This window comes from Malus sylvestris, chromosome 13 (assembly GCF_916048215.2).
Source record: "Malus sylvestris chromosome 13, drMalSylv7.2, whole genome shotgun sequence".
NCBI lineage: Eukaryota > Viridiplantae > Streptophyta > Magnoliopsida > Rosales > Rosaceae > Malus > Malus sylvestris.
In genome coordinates, this window is record NC_062272.1 from 16,751,846 (window position 1) to 16,765,559 (window position 13,714).

The 13,714-nt window shown below is 36.2% G+C and overlaps 1 pseudogene; it reads left to right on the top strand.

Annotated features, from left to right (window-relative positions):
• Nucleotides 1-509: 509 nt before the first annotated feature.
• On the top strand, nucleotides 510-10,288 carry LOC126595295 (U-box domain-containing protein 38-like; annotated as a pseudogene).
• The last annotated feature ends 3,426 nt before the right edge of the window (nucleotides 10,289-13,714 follow it).

The following is a 13,714-nucleotide window of genomic DNA, read 5'->3' on the forward strand; positions in this document are numbered from 1 at the left end:
CGTTACTTTTCTGTTAAATACAGGGATCAAAATATATTTTAACGTGTACGCCTTCTTCTTCCTCCCTCCGCATTTCATCTGTTTATATCTTAAAACAACCCCCTACCAGAAAACCACAGAGAATAAACCATGATCATTAATCTCTTAGCTTCTCCACCCTCCTCTTCTTTCTCTCTCATCAAGTTATCCAATTCCAAATCACCCATCACTGATTTTCCATCAAAACCCAAAACCCATCACCCAAAACCTCCATATTCTTCCATTTGCTTACATGGATGCCTTGGAGATAAGCTGCAACGAAGTGACCGTTCTCATGGACAACAATTATGGCCGTTAACACAGCAACCGCCTCCAAAATCGACTGAGCACTTTCAAAGTTGCCAGAGTCAAACCCAAGAATCGCACAAGTCCTAAACTTGAACCTTTTCCCATGTGGGCACCTGCCATTTTCAATGAAAAATCGATCCTTGCAGTGAAAACCAAGGTTTGGTGAAGAAAATGAGCAACAAATGGAAGAAGATAGAGGTTTTGGGTGGTGGGTTTTGGGTTTTGATGGAAAATCAGAGATGGGTGATTTGGAATTGGATAACTTGATGAGAGAGAAAGAAAATGAGGGTGGAGAAGCTAAGAGATTAATGATCATGGTTTATTTTCTATGGTTTTTTGGTAGGGGGTTGTTTTAAGATATAAATAGATGAAACGCAGAGGGAGGAAGAAGGCTTACACGTTAAAATACATTTTTATTCCTGTATTTAACAGACAAGCAACGGAAAAATTAATTTTGGACTAAATTTGCTAAGGGACTCTACCACGAGGGTTTAAATCCTAATTTTTTTACCACGAGGGCTATCTTTCGATTACCTTATCACCACGAGGTCTGTTTATCTGATTAGACCAATGGTTGAATAATAATAGTACAAACTGAATCTGAAACTTGAACTGACCTTTAAAGAATATACCAAAAATAAAGCTAATGGAGACAAATTTGGTCAAGTCCATTTCAAAAGTTTTATGATGCTCCCCAATATTCTAAATTCTATCCTATATTCCTAAATTTTTAGCCACTAAATCTTAATTTTTGTATTTTTAACAAAAAATCTAATAGTTAAAAAGTCTTGAATATCTGATGCTCCGAAGTACCATAGAAACCCCAAATTCAATGAGTTCATAGTCCTTGCATGAATGTGGAACATGCGACTGCCAAGGATTGATCACCTTCACCAATTGAATGGGTGACAGTTTAGCCTTCCCCATATCCCAAGTTCCTTCCTTATCAACTCTCCATCTCTGCAACTGCATGTTTATAGCTCCCATTTCATTTATTTCTCCAGATGGATACAGTTCGATGGGTCTACCTTAGGGTCCCTCTAGGGCTCCAATTGCCAGCTCCTATTTGTTCTAATAGCAGTTCCATCGTGGGTTATTGCTCGATGAACTGGCTCTCAAACAGGGCCAGAGAGCCCGAGTGGGGAGGTCCAGCGTGTGCTGGCGATGGAGCCCGAGCGGGCCCAAGGGAGGGGCCTGGCAGAAGTTGCCAGCCCAAGAGCCCGAAGGCCATGTGATGCAGGGCAACGTCAGCCATCATCTCCTCTGAATTTTTGGGCCTTAACCTTACAACCACTCGACCTCGGTCGTCCTTGGAAGCTCCGTCGTCTTTAAAGGCCAAGTCGACATCGTGGGCTTTTCCAGAGTCGGCGTCATGCTTTCCCAAAACCGGAGTCGTGACTTCCTCTAAGATGGTTGTCGGAGAAGATGCAGAAGATGCATAATTGAAGAAGAAGTTTTCTGATAAACAAACAAATAAGGAATAAGGAAGTGAAGAAGAAGACACATAATTGAAGAAGAAGCAGAACCAAATCTGCAGAGAAGAAGGAAGAAGGAAATCTACAGAGAAGAAGGAAGAATGAGAAAGATATAATATTAATATAATTAATAATATAATATTAATTTATACATAGTAAATAATATAATATTAATTATAAATTAAAAAAAATACTAATATTTTATTGCATATTGCCATGGCTATTGAAGTGCAATGGTGGAGATGCAAATGGCGGTTACTGTTCATTAAGGGCAGTTACTGTTCAATGGATGGATAACATAGTGTATTGCCTGAGGGGGCCTTTCCCACGGTGGAACTGCTCTAATGTCTCTCATCATATATACATGTTTTTTAAATGAGAAATTAGGTTATCATCCCTCTTTCTTCTATTCTATTGGTTAAAACCTTATTTCTTTGTAATTTTTTATCAAGGTCCTTAGGTTTTAATGAATGTATAATAAAATATTTACATATTAGCGTAATTAAATTAAATTTCTAAAATATATTAATTTAGTATTAGAAAAATTGCATTTGGCATATTTATATTTATGGCTATACTTTATATCATATATTTTTATTTTTAGTTTGTACCCAATTTTAATTTGCAACCCCTCTTTTAAATTTGTACTAAATTTCTTTTTAGTTTTAAGTTGTACCCATATATTAATTTCTTTTTGTGCCCTTTTCTTTTAAAGATTTATTTGTAGTCAAGGTTTTTTTTTATTAGTACCCATAATTTATCCATAATGTACCAATTCTACTTTATAAATGTACCACTTCTTTATATATAAAATGTACCAACTTTTTTTTTTATGTAAAATGAACCCAATTTTTTAATGTAAACTCTATAAATGTACCTCTATTTCAATTTCAAATGTACCCTTATTTAAGAATATAAAATAAAACATTTTATTTTGTGAAAAACTAAAAAATCTGATAAGTGTAAGACGAATTATCAATCTTTGTAAGATTATAGGGAGAAATTAATACTAAAATTTAATATTTTTTTTTTAGTTAAAGTATTCAAATCAATAAAATTTTATTTTAAGATATTGGTATAATAAAATTTCAATCAAAATAATGTATCCATATGGATTTTTGGGTACATTACTATATAGCTTATTTACAATTTTTTAACACTATGGATACATTCTTTTGCTATTTATGATTTCATATTATTACATTGTTTTTATTCATTTATTCAATAAAAAAACTTTTTACTGTAGCCGTTTCATATTATTACATTGTAATATAATGAGGGACTTTAAATCTAGGATTTATATGCCACATATCTATACACACACAATATGGGATTATAAATCTCATAAATGTCAAACATATAGAAAAATACATATTAATATTGATATAATGAGGTTTTCCAAGTTAAGGGGCTTTGATAAAAAAATTGAATACCATTAAGATTTTAATTAAAGAGTGTTAGTGATTAGGGACAGAATCCAAAATCTCTCTTTTTTAAATCAAATTATTATTATTATTAGTTGAACAAATTATTTTATTTACACTAAGGGGAGGGGGCTTAACCTCACAATGGGCTAACAACCATGTGGTCCAGATTCGCATTTGGCAAGAATCAAATGTAAAATCTTTCAATTATAAGTGAAGAGAATTACCACCAGACCGTAGTACTAAGTGGCAAATTATTATTTTTTATACAAGCGATATATCTAATTTAGAGTACACTAAGGGAGAATGGATAATTTGAAGAGTAAGACCCTAACTATCGGGGCAATAACATAGTTAAGATAAATCAAATTAATAACTGTTTCAAAATAGTAATAAGAAATGGATAACACTAGGGTGACCAAATTATTAAACCAAATTTGCAAACTAAATGGACCTCCAGATCTTTTCTACATGCATCCCAAATTTTCAACATACAAATCTAAGATCTCTCAGTAAAGAGGAATAGCGGTGAAAATTTCCAAATTCTTCAACGTTAACTTTATATTAATTTATTTATAACAAGACATCAAAAAAATTTATTAGATGGAGAATGTTTAATTCTTTAAGAGTGTATTATCCACTCACTCCTTTTTACTTCTCACACATCTTTAGTTAATTTTTGTCTTTTGATATATATTTTTTTTGTTTTTGAATTCATTCACTTTGATAGCCCAAAATTAAGAAAAATGTGTAAAAAAAAAGTGCATACCCCCTAAATTAGGACGTTCTCTCGGACGGTGTTTGATGATCAACTTGTCATTAATTTGGAATTGGATTCGCAGGATCCCTTGCATGGGGATCATAGGGATCAACACACACAGACCGTTGATTAAAAATCATGCGGTCGCAATTTTTTCTTTTTTATATATTTCACATAAAACGAGATTATTTTACTTTTAAAAATATAAAAAGTATTTAATTTGGGCCGTACAATTTTTTATCAACGGTTCGTGTGCATTAATCCCCAAGATCCCCAAGATCCCCAAGGAGGGGATCCGGCGAGATCCAAATCCCAACTGCTAAAGCAATACCACTGGATCTACCCATAGAAATCCATACACGTTTCAACCTCAAGCCGTATGATCGTACCGGAAGACTTTCACTGCAATGTTTTCTAACATTTTTTTCGCAATATTTGTTCATTTACCGTTTTCAACATCAGTAACTAATTTTAACTAATCTTTGAATATTCCACTATTATTTGAGGTAAGGAAGAGTGGCACTAAATCCTAAACCCTAAACTTGTGGAGTCATTCTTTAAACGGGTATTGTAGTTTCAATATTCTCATATGCATCATGAACTTTTAAAATTGTCTCGATTTATGTCTTTTGAATATATGATTGTCCTTTATTAAATTGATGAATCGATGAGTATTGGACTCGCTAACAAGTTATAAAAAAGCACTCATCATGGAATATTAGACGTTTTCTAACTGACGGAATGTACAAATTAATTGATATTATTTTAAAACCTCATGGTGCTATGTAGGCCTGGTAAACGGATCGTATATTTCATATTCGTGTCGTTTTTGTGTAGCACCTGTTATCTTAATGGGTCGTGTCGTGTCACATCCGTTATCTTAACGGGTCCTTAACAGGTTGGGTCTGATCCTAGGTAAAGTGACCCGACCCGTTATGACCCATTATGACCGTTAAGAAAAATATATATTTTTTCTTAAATTTGCACATACCACACATTGCCACATAAATATTACTTCAAAACATTAAAACACATTTGTCGTTTAAGTACTACATCTACACTCGAAAATAAGAGCCTAATAAACAAGCATTCATACACTACTAGTCTATCACAAAATATTAAATGTGCAAGGATATGCAAAATGAAGGAGTTTTTGTTTTCAAGGTTGTGAAGCCTTTCTCGAAAGTTTAAACCTTACCAATGGAACGCAAAGCTTGCATGTTATTCCTTTTCAAAATCCTCAATTTTCATCGATCATCATGACATAAGATTTTGTGATATCCACTAGTGTAAATATTTTAAATTGAAGATCGAATTCATTCATTGTATTCATATAGGGTCAATGAGTGTAACTGTAAAAAATCATCAAAATCGAAGTTAAAATAACCGTTAAATCATGATTTTTCGTTGATAACCGTCGAAAAGTTTTGTCCCGTTACTTGATCTCTGAATGTTTTTTTTGTGCAAATTTTGGCATATGCGATCTTAAAGTATATACAAATATGTTTGACGGTTGGATCGTTGAAACTAGTTTTGTATAATGCGTATCACATCAAAACAATGGATTCACTAACACTTAAGAGTTTATTCATACTTCCATTAAGTATAACATAAGATTTTGTTGTATCCACTAATGTAAATATTTTAAATTGAAGATCAAGTTCATTCATTGTATTCATATAGGGTCAAGGAGTGTGACTGGAAAAAAAATCATCAAAATCGGAGTTAAAATAACCGTTAAATCGTGATTTTTCGTTTATAACCGTCGAAAAATTTGTCTGGTTACTTGATCTCTGAATGTTTGTTTCCTGCAATTTTTGGCGTATGCGATCTTGAAGCATATACAAACAAGTTTGACGGTTGGATCGCTGAAATTAGTTTCGTAGAATGCGTATCACATCAAAACGATAGATTCACTAACACTTAGAGTTTATTTATACTTTCATTAAGTATAATATAAGATTTTATGGTATCCACTAGTGTAAATATTTTAAATTGAAGATCGAATTAATTCATTGTATTCATATAGGGTCAAGGAGTATAGCTATAAAAAAAATCATCAAAATTGGAGTTAAAATAACCGTTAAATCGTGATTTTTCGTTGATAACCGTCAAAAAGTTTTGTCTCGTTACTTGATCTCTGAATATTTGTTTTTTACAATTTTTGGTGTATGCAATATCGAAGCATATACAAACATGTTTGATGGTTGGATCGTTGAAACTAGTTTTGTAGAATGCGTATCTCATCAAAATAATAGATTTACTAACACTTAAGAGTTTATTCATACTTTCATTAAGTATAACATAAGATTTTATGATATCCACTAGTGTAAATATTTTAAATTGAAGATCAAGTTCATTTATTGTATTCATATAGGGTCAAGGAGTGTAGCTGTAAAAAATCATCAAAATCGAAGTTAAAATAACCGGTAAATTGTGATTTTTCATTGATAACCGTCGAAAAGTTTTGTCCCGTTACTTGATCTCTGAATGTTTGTTTTATGCAATTTTTAACGTATGCAATCTCGAAGCATATACAAACAAGTTTGATGGTTGGATCGTTGAAGTTAGCTTCGTAGAATGTGTATCTCATCAAAACGATAGATTTATTAACACTTAAGAATTTATTCATACTTTCATTAATAATAACATAAGATTTTGTGGTATCCTCTAGTGTAAATATTTTATATTGAAAATCAAGTTCATTCATTGTATTCATATAGGGTCAAGGAGTGTAGCTGTAAAAAATCATCAAAATCGAAGTTAAAATAACCGTTAAATCGTGATTTTTCGTTTATAACCATCGAAATGTTTTGTTCCATTACTTGATCTATGAATGTTTGTTTTTTGCAATTTTTGGCGTATGCGATCTTGAAGTATATACAAATATGTTTGACGGTTGGACCGTTGAAACTAGTTTCGTAGAATACGTATTGCATCATAACAATGGATTCACTAACACTTAATAGTTTATTTATACTTTTATTAAATATAACATAATATTTTGTGATATTCACTAGTGTAAATATTTTAAATTGAAGATCGAGTTTATTCATTGTATTCATATAGGGTCAAGGAGTGTAGCTGCAAAAAATAAAAAAATCGGAGTTAAAATAACCGTTAAATCATGATTTTTCGTTTATAACCGTCGAAATTTTTTGTCCTGTTACTTGATCTCTGAATGTTTGTTTTCTGCAATTTTTGGCGTAAGCGATCTTAAAGTATATACAAACATGTTTGATGGTTGGATTGTTGAAACTAGTTTCGTAGAATGCGTATCGCATCAAAACAATAGATTCACTAACACTTAAGAGTTTATTCATACTTTCATCAAGTATAACATAAGATTTTGTAGTATCCACTAGTGTAAATATTTTAAATTGAAGATCTAGTTCATTCATTGTATTCATATAGGGTCAAAGAGTGTAGCTGTAAAAAATCATCAAAATCGAAGTTAAAATAACCGTTAAATCGTGATTTTTTGTTGATAACCGTAAAAAAGTTTTGTCCCGTGACTTGATCTCTAAATGTTTATTTTTTGTAATTTTTGGAGTATGCGATCTTGAAGTATATACAAACATGTTTGACGGTTGGATCGTTGAAACTAGTTTCGTAGAATGCATATCCCATAAAAACAATAGATTCACTAACACTTAAGAGTTTATTTATATTTTCATTAAGTATAACATAAGATTTTGTAGTATCCACTAGTGTAATATTTTAAATTGAAGATCGAGTTCATTCATTGTATTCATATAGGGTCAAAGAGTGTAATTGTAAAAAATCATCAAAATCGGAGTTAAAATAACAGTTAAATTGTGATTTTTAGTTGATAACCGTTGAAAAGTTTTGTCCCATTACTTAATCTCTGAATGTTTTGTTTTTTTGCGATCTTGAAGCATATACAAACAAGTTTGACGATTGGATTTTTGAAATTAGTTTCGTAGAATTCGTATCCTATTAAGTTCAATGGTGTGTGTATATATATATTTATTATATAGATTTAAATTTATTTATTTTGTACGTCTAACACTTAAGAAATTGCATGGTATATATATTTAAGCCAATCCAATGGTCACCAATTTTTAATATTTAATTTAATATATATATATATATATAATTATTATAGTTTTTATTAAATTAATATATATAATTATTATAGTATTTTTTTAGGGTTATAAAATTATAAAATTAATATTTTGCTTATCGTGTATCGTGTCACCTACGTGTATATCCAAACTAACACGTTATCTTAACAGGTGCTTATCGGGTTACCCGATAATGACCCGATTCGTTATCGTGTCAACCCGAACACCTGTTAATTTCGTATCGTGTCGTGTCGGGTTATCAGGTCGTGTCAAGAATTGCTAGGCCTAGTGCTATGTAAGTGGATTGAAATCTCATAGGCCATCTTGAAAAGCACTTCAAATTTTAAGAATGTAAAATGTTGTAAGTTCAAAGAAAAAAAGAGTGATACGTGATTGACTTTCCTCTATAATGTTATTGGATCAGTAAATTTAAACAAAATGTATTTTTCCATTGGTAAATTTTAGGCTAATCCAAACATCAATATTGTGCCGATCACACATATATCCTAAATACTTAGGGGGCGTTTGTTGCACCGGACTATCTCGGACTGTACTAGCTTCAGGGACTAAGCTGGACTGGCTTAGACTAGACTAAGCTAGACTAACTTAGTGAAGCGTTTAATGCAGTGCCGGATTAAGAAGCAGGATTCTAATATTATATTATTAAATATGTTAGTACCATATTATATTGGGCCTCGTTACTTGGGCTTCCAGACATTGAGCCCATGATTTATGTAAAAGGGGATAAGCCCTTAGTCTATAAAAGAGACTCATCACCCTCACAATCCTCAAGCCTCACATCCCCAAACAGAGGCTCTCATATTCAGAGCAAAGCTCTCTCAAACTCTTTCTTTCTCTGGGGACTCCCCTTCACACTTGTAATCCATACATATAGTTACAGAGAAATATAATCAATATCAGTGTGGATAAAGCCCAAACATTGGGTGAACCACGATACATCTTGTGTTCTTTACTTTCTTGCAGATTAACGGTCAGATTTACGTTGGTCCAAGACCCTCTAGTTTTGTGCATCAACATTTGGCGCCGTCTGTGGGAAATCGACACGAAAAGCTATGTCAGTTTTCTTTCAATTTTTCACCTCCGCCGTGAATTTGCAAAGACCAAACGAAATCCAAAGCTTCCGAGAAAAAACACCTTAATTATTCAGCTTCCAGTACCCTACTCATGTCCAACACAACCGCAACACAATCCCTCAGAAACCCATCTGCCCAGAATTCCAGAAAGGTCTCATATCTTCGCCGCCGCAACCTCCACGGTCTCCTTTTTGGGCATAGGCGGTAATGGCAAACACAGGTGGAAGATTTCCTTCTACCGTTCCAATTCCGGCTCAAAGAATCCCCCAAATGAGCTCTTATGTCCCATTTCTGGGTCATCAATATCTGACCCTGTTGTCGTCTCTTCGGGTCAGACCTTCGAGCGCCTCTCCATCCAACTCTGCCGCGAGCTGGGCTTCTCCCCCAAACTCGAAGACGGGACCCGACCCGATTTCTCCACCTTGATTCCCAATTTTTCCATCAAGTCTACCATCCAGAACTGGTGCGACCGCAACAACGCCCAGAACCTGCAGCCACCCGATTTAATCGCACTCGAGAAGGCCGTACAGGCGCTAATGGAGAAGGATAGGGAATACCCGAGAATTAGGGTTTCAGAGCGGGAGCTGTTGAGGGGGATAATGGAGAGGCCGCTGGTTAGGTTCATGCACACGAGGACCGAGTTGGGTCGCCGAGTCGACCATTTCTACTCCAGTTTGTTGGAAGAATCAGTGGTCATCCCCTCGACGAGTCCTCCTACTCCTCTTCCCTTCGCGACCAGGCCGTCGTGTTACTCTTCGTCGTCTTCTTCCGAAATCACAGCCGAGCTTCAAACCCTAAATCTTAATTCCTCGTTGCCGGGATGCGAGGATGAGGAGCAATTGATGACAAAGCTAAGAAACTCCGAGGTAATCGAGCAGGATGAGGGGTAATTTTACTCAGAAAACTCACGAGGACGAAGGAGAAGCTTAGGATTTCGCTCTGTACTCCTTGGCTGCTCTCCGCCATTGGATCGCAGGTTGTCTCGCGATACAGCACCGTGCAGCAAAACGCCTTCGCTTCGCTAGTGAACTTATCTCTGGAGAAGCCCAACAAGGTGAAGATCGTAAGGTCATGATTCGTGCCGCATTTGGTGGATGCAGCAAGCACAGCTCTTCGATGAGCACTCCACAACCTGGTTAGGTTTGGAGACTACGTAACTCTGGTTCATGTTTTTCCAAACCTCAAGATCCAGAAACAAGAACAAATCTAGGCTTCTCCGCTTGAAAGGCTTCCAGCTGACCCTTTCCTTCAAAGAAATCTGCAACACCTTCCCCAACATCAAGGGTGAAATGATTGTCACAGAAGATGATCAAGATGGGAAGAAGATTACAGCTTTGGTCAGAGAGATTGGAAAGAAGACGCGAAGATTGGGAAGAAGGCTGCAACTTTGAGCAGCCACGTCGAGGTGGTCCGGGAATACGCGAAGAGGACGGAAGGTCGACTTTTGATGATAAACTAAGGGATTCCAAGTGTCTGACACGGTTGTCGAGCCATACAATGCCACCATTTCCGTCCATCAGCTTGTCAAAAAAGCAGAAAGTAAAAGCAAAAGAAAAAGCTCAAATTTAATTATGCAGATGGGCTCTGCCAACCCCTGCAATTTTGAAAGTTGTGGGAAATGAAGTGGGAAACAAAAGCAAAAGCGTAAAGAAAAATAAGATAGAAAGAAACATACATAATTGCGGTGGTGATGGCATGCAGAGAAGGGAATTATAGGCGTGACCCATTGAGCAGGCCCTGCCCCCCCTCCCGGCAACTGCCAGCTGCACATGCTATCCCATTATCCAACCATCTGCCATACCCACCTTCAGCAGCTTTTTTTAATGATGTGATTTACTTTTCTTATCTTTTGGAGACATCTATATAAACCCACCAGAGGGTAATCATAAATAAAGAAAGAAGGCAGCATGCCTAAAAAAAAAAAAAGGCAAAATGTCGACAAGCCCAAAATAGTGGGCTGGAATGTTATGTGGAGGGCGAAGGCCCATATGCCCAAAAAGAGCCAATCCCTATGGCTTCAAACTCCAACCTCCATCCCTCCATCCTTTCACTTAAGGTTCACCCTCTATTATCACCAACCAAGTGATCAAAAGTACGTCCAGTACTCCAAAATTATACATGAGCATCACTCATGTCAATCATACATAAACATTCATGAGCATCACACATGTTAATCATACATAAACATTCATGAGCATCACTCATGTCAATCAACATAAACATTCATGAGCATCACTTATGTCAATCAGCTTTGAAAGCTTCATTTACAGAGCTCTAGCTTCAAAGCTTCACTTTTAAAGCTTCACCTACAAAGCTTCAGTGCATGGTATATAAAAATCGCTTCCGAACAACTGCCACTTCGACCCATACATGGATTGAATTTAAAGTCTCCAACCAACATGCTCTATTGACTGAAGACTTGGGGGACTACACTATATACAATATATTGGGCTTCCGCAACTGGGCCTCATGAAAAATATTTGGGGGACTTAGCCCATTATTTATGTATTGAGGAACGAACCTTTATTCTATAAAAGGGACTCCCTCACTTTCATTAGAGAGCACCCATTATTTATGTATTGAGGAGCGAGCCCTTATTCTATAAAAGGGACTCCCTCACCTTCATTACAGAGCACTCATTATTTATGTATTGAGGAGCGAGCCCTTATTCTATAAAAGGGACTCCCTCACCATCATTAGTTAGCATCGCCGCCCGCTGAGCAACCGCCTCGCCGCGATCATCAATTCTAGCCCATCATTTATGTATTGAGGAGCGAACCCTTATTCTATAAAAGAGACTCCCTCACCATTATTAGAGAGCATCGTCGCCAGCTGAGCAACCTCTCACCGCGAGCATCACTCCTAACCCATCATTTATGTATTGAGGAGCGAACCCTTATTTAATAAAATGGACTCCCTCACCTTCAACGCCACAAACCGAGCCAACCAAGGCAACATAAGCCACAAGCCGAGCAACCTCGCAATATGTTCTACTTCTAGTTGAACATCATTTCACATTAAGCACCGCCTCATATCGAGTATTCAGTTCTAGACGACATCTAGTTACTTCGGCCCACACATGGACTGAATTTCAAGTCTCCAGCCAAAAAACTCTCTTGACTGAAAACTTGGGGGACTACTGTCAGTACCATATTATATTGGGCCTCGTTACTTGGGCTTCCAGACATTGAGCCCATGATTTATGTAAAAGGGGATAAGCCCTTAATTTATAAAAAAGATTCCTCACCCTCACAATCCTCAAGCCTCATATCCCCAAATTGAGGCTCTCATATTCAGAGCAAAGCTCTCTCAAACTCTCTCTTTCTCTGGGGGACTCCCCTTCACACTTGTAATCCATACATACAGTTACAGATAAATACAATCAACATCAGTGTGGACGTAGCCCAAACATTAGGGTGAACCACGATACATCTTGTGTTCTTTACTTTCTTGCAGATTCACGGTCGGATTTACGTTGTTCCAAAACCCTCCAATTTTGTGCATCAACAAAATCTATATATACAATATTTTATCATTAATTTAATCTAATCGACTAACTTTTTTATTATTATTTTATCATTTGGCTAGAATCATCTTCTTCCCTAATTCATTTTTATCTCCCCTCATTGACTCTATCCACTATCCCTTTTTTATGCCTTTTCTCCCTCTTTTCTCAGTACTACCGTCTTCCCCCCAAAAACCCCAAGCCCTCCCTCTCGAGCTTTAATCGCCAATTTAATGGCAGCCATGTAAGCTTTCCTGTTCAGCTTCCTCTTTCTCTTCCCTTTGTTTTTCCGGTCAAATCCTTATCTCTCTTCCTTTTGTTTTTCCGTTCAAATCCTTCTCTCTCTTCCCTTTGCCTCTTTTCCCGTCCAACTTCACTTGTTCTTTCATGGGTGAGGATTGAAGTTGCAGACGACACGGGTGGGTGGGGCTGGGTATGGGCATATGCAGGGATTGGAGTTGCAGACGACAAGGGGTGCAATTTGGTCGAGTCGCCGAGAATATCGTCGTAGTTCTCTCTGATTTGAAACAAGGGAATGGTCTTGGTGTGGTGCTGTGATCTCGTTGGAGAGAAGACGCAACGTAGACGAAGCAAGGTCTTCGCAGAGGGATGACGCTAAGTGGCGTAAAGGAGACGAAGCAAGTCTTAGCAGTCCCGTGGTTTTCGGAGAGCTTCACTAAGATGACTTAGCAAGGGAGATAGTCCACACGAGTCCGGGCTAGTCTCATTTAAGTTAGTCCCAAAGCTTATCAAACATGGGACAATAATCCTAGTCAGTCTAGTCCTACTTAAGAAGGTGAAACAAACGCCCCCTTATTGTCTTATTTTTAGCTCATGTTATATTACAGAAATGGATAAATTACACAAAATTACCTCAATTATAGGTCGAATCACAGTCTCATACCTCATGTTTTAAAAATTACAATATCATACCTCATCTTACGAATTTGTTACAATGTCATACCTCCGTCAATTTCTCTATTAAATGCTGACGTGGCTTGAGGCGGAGCCCACTAATTGGATTAAAAAAATTTAAAAATA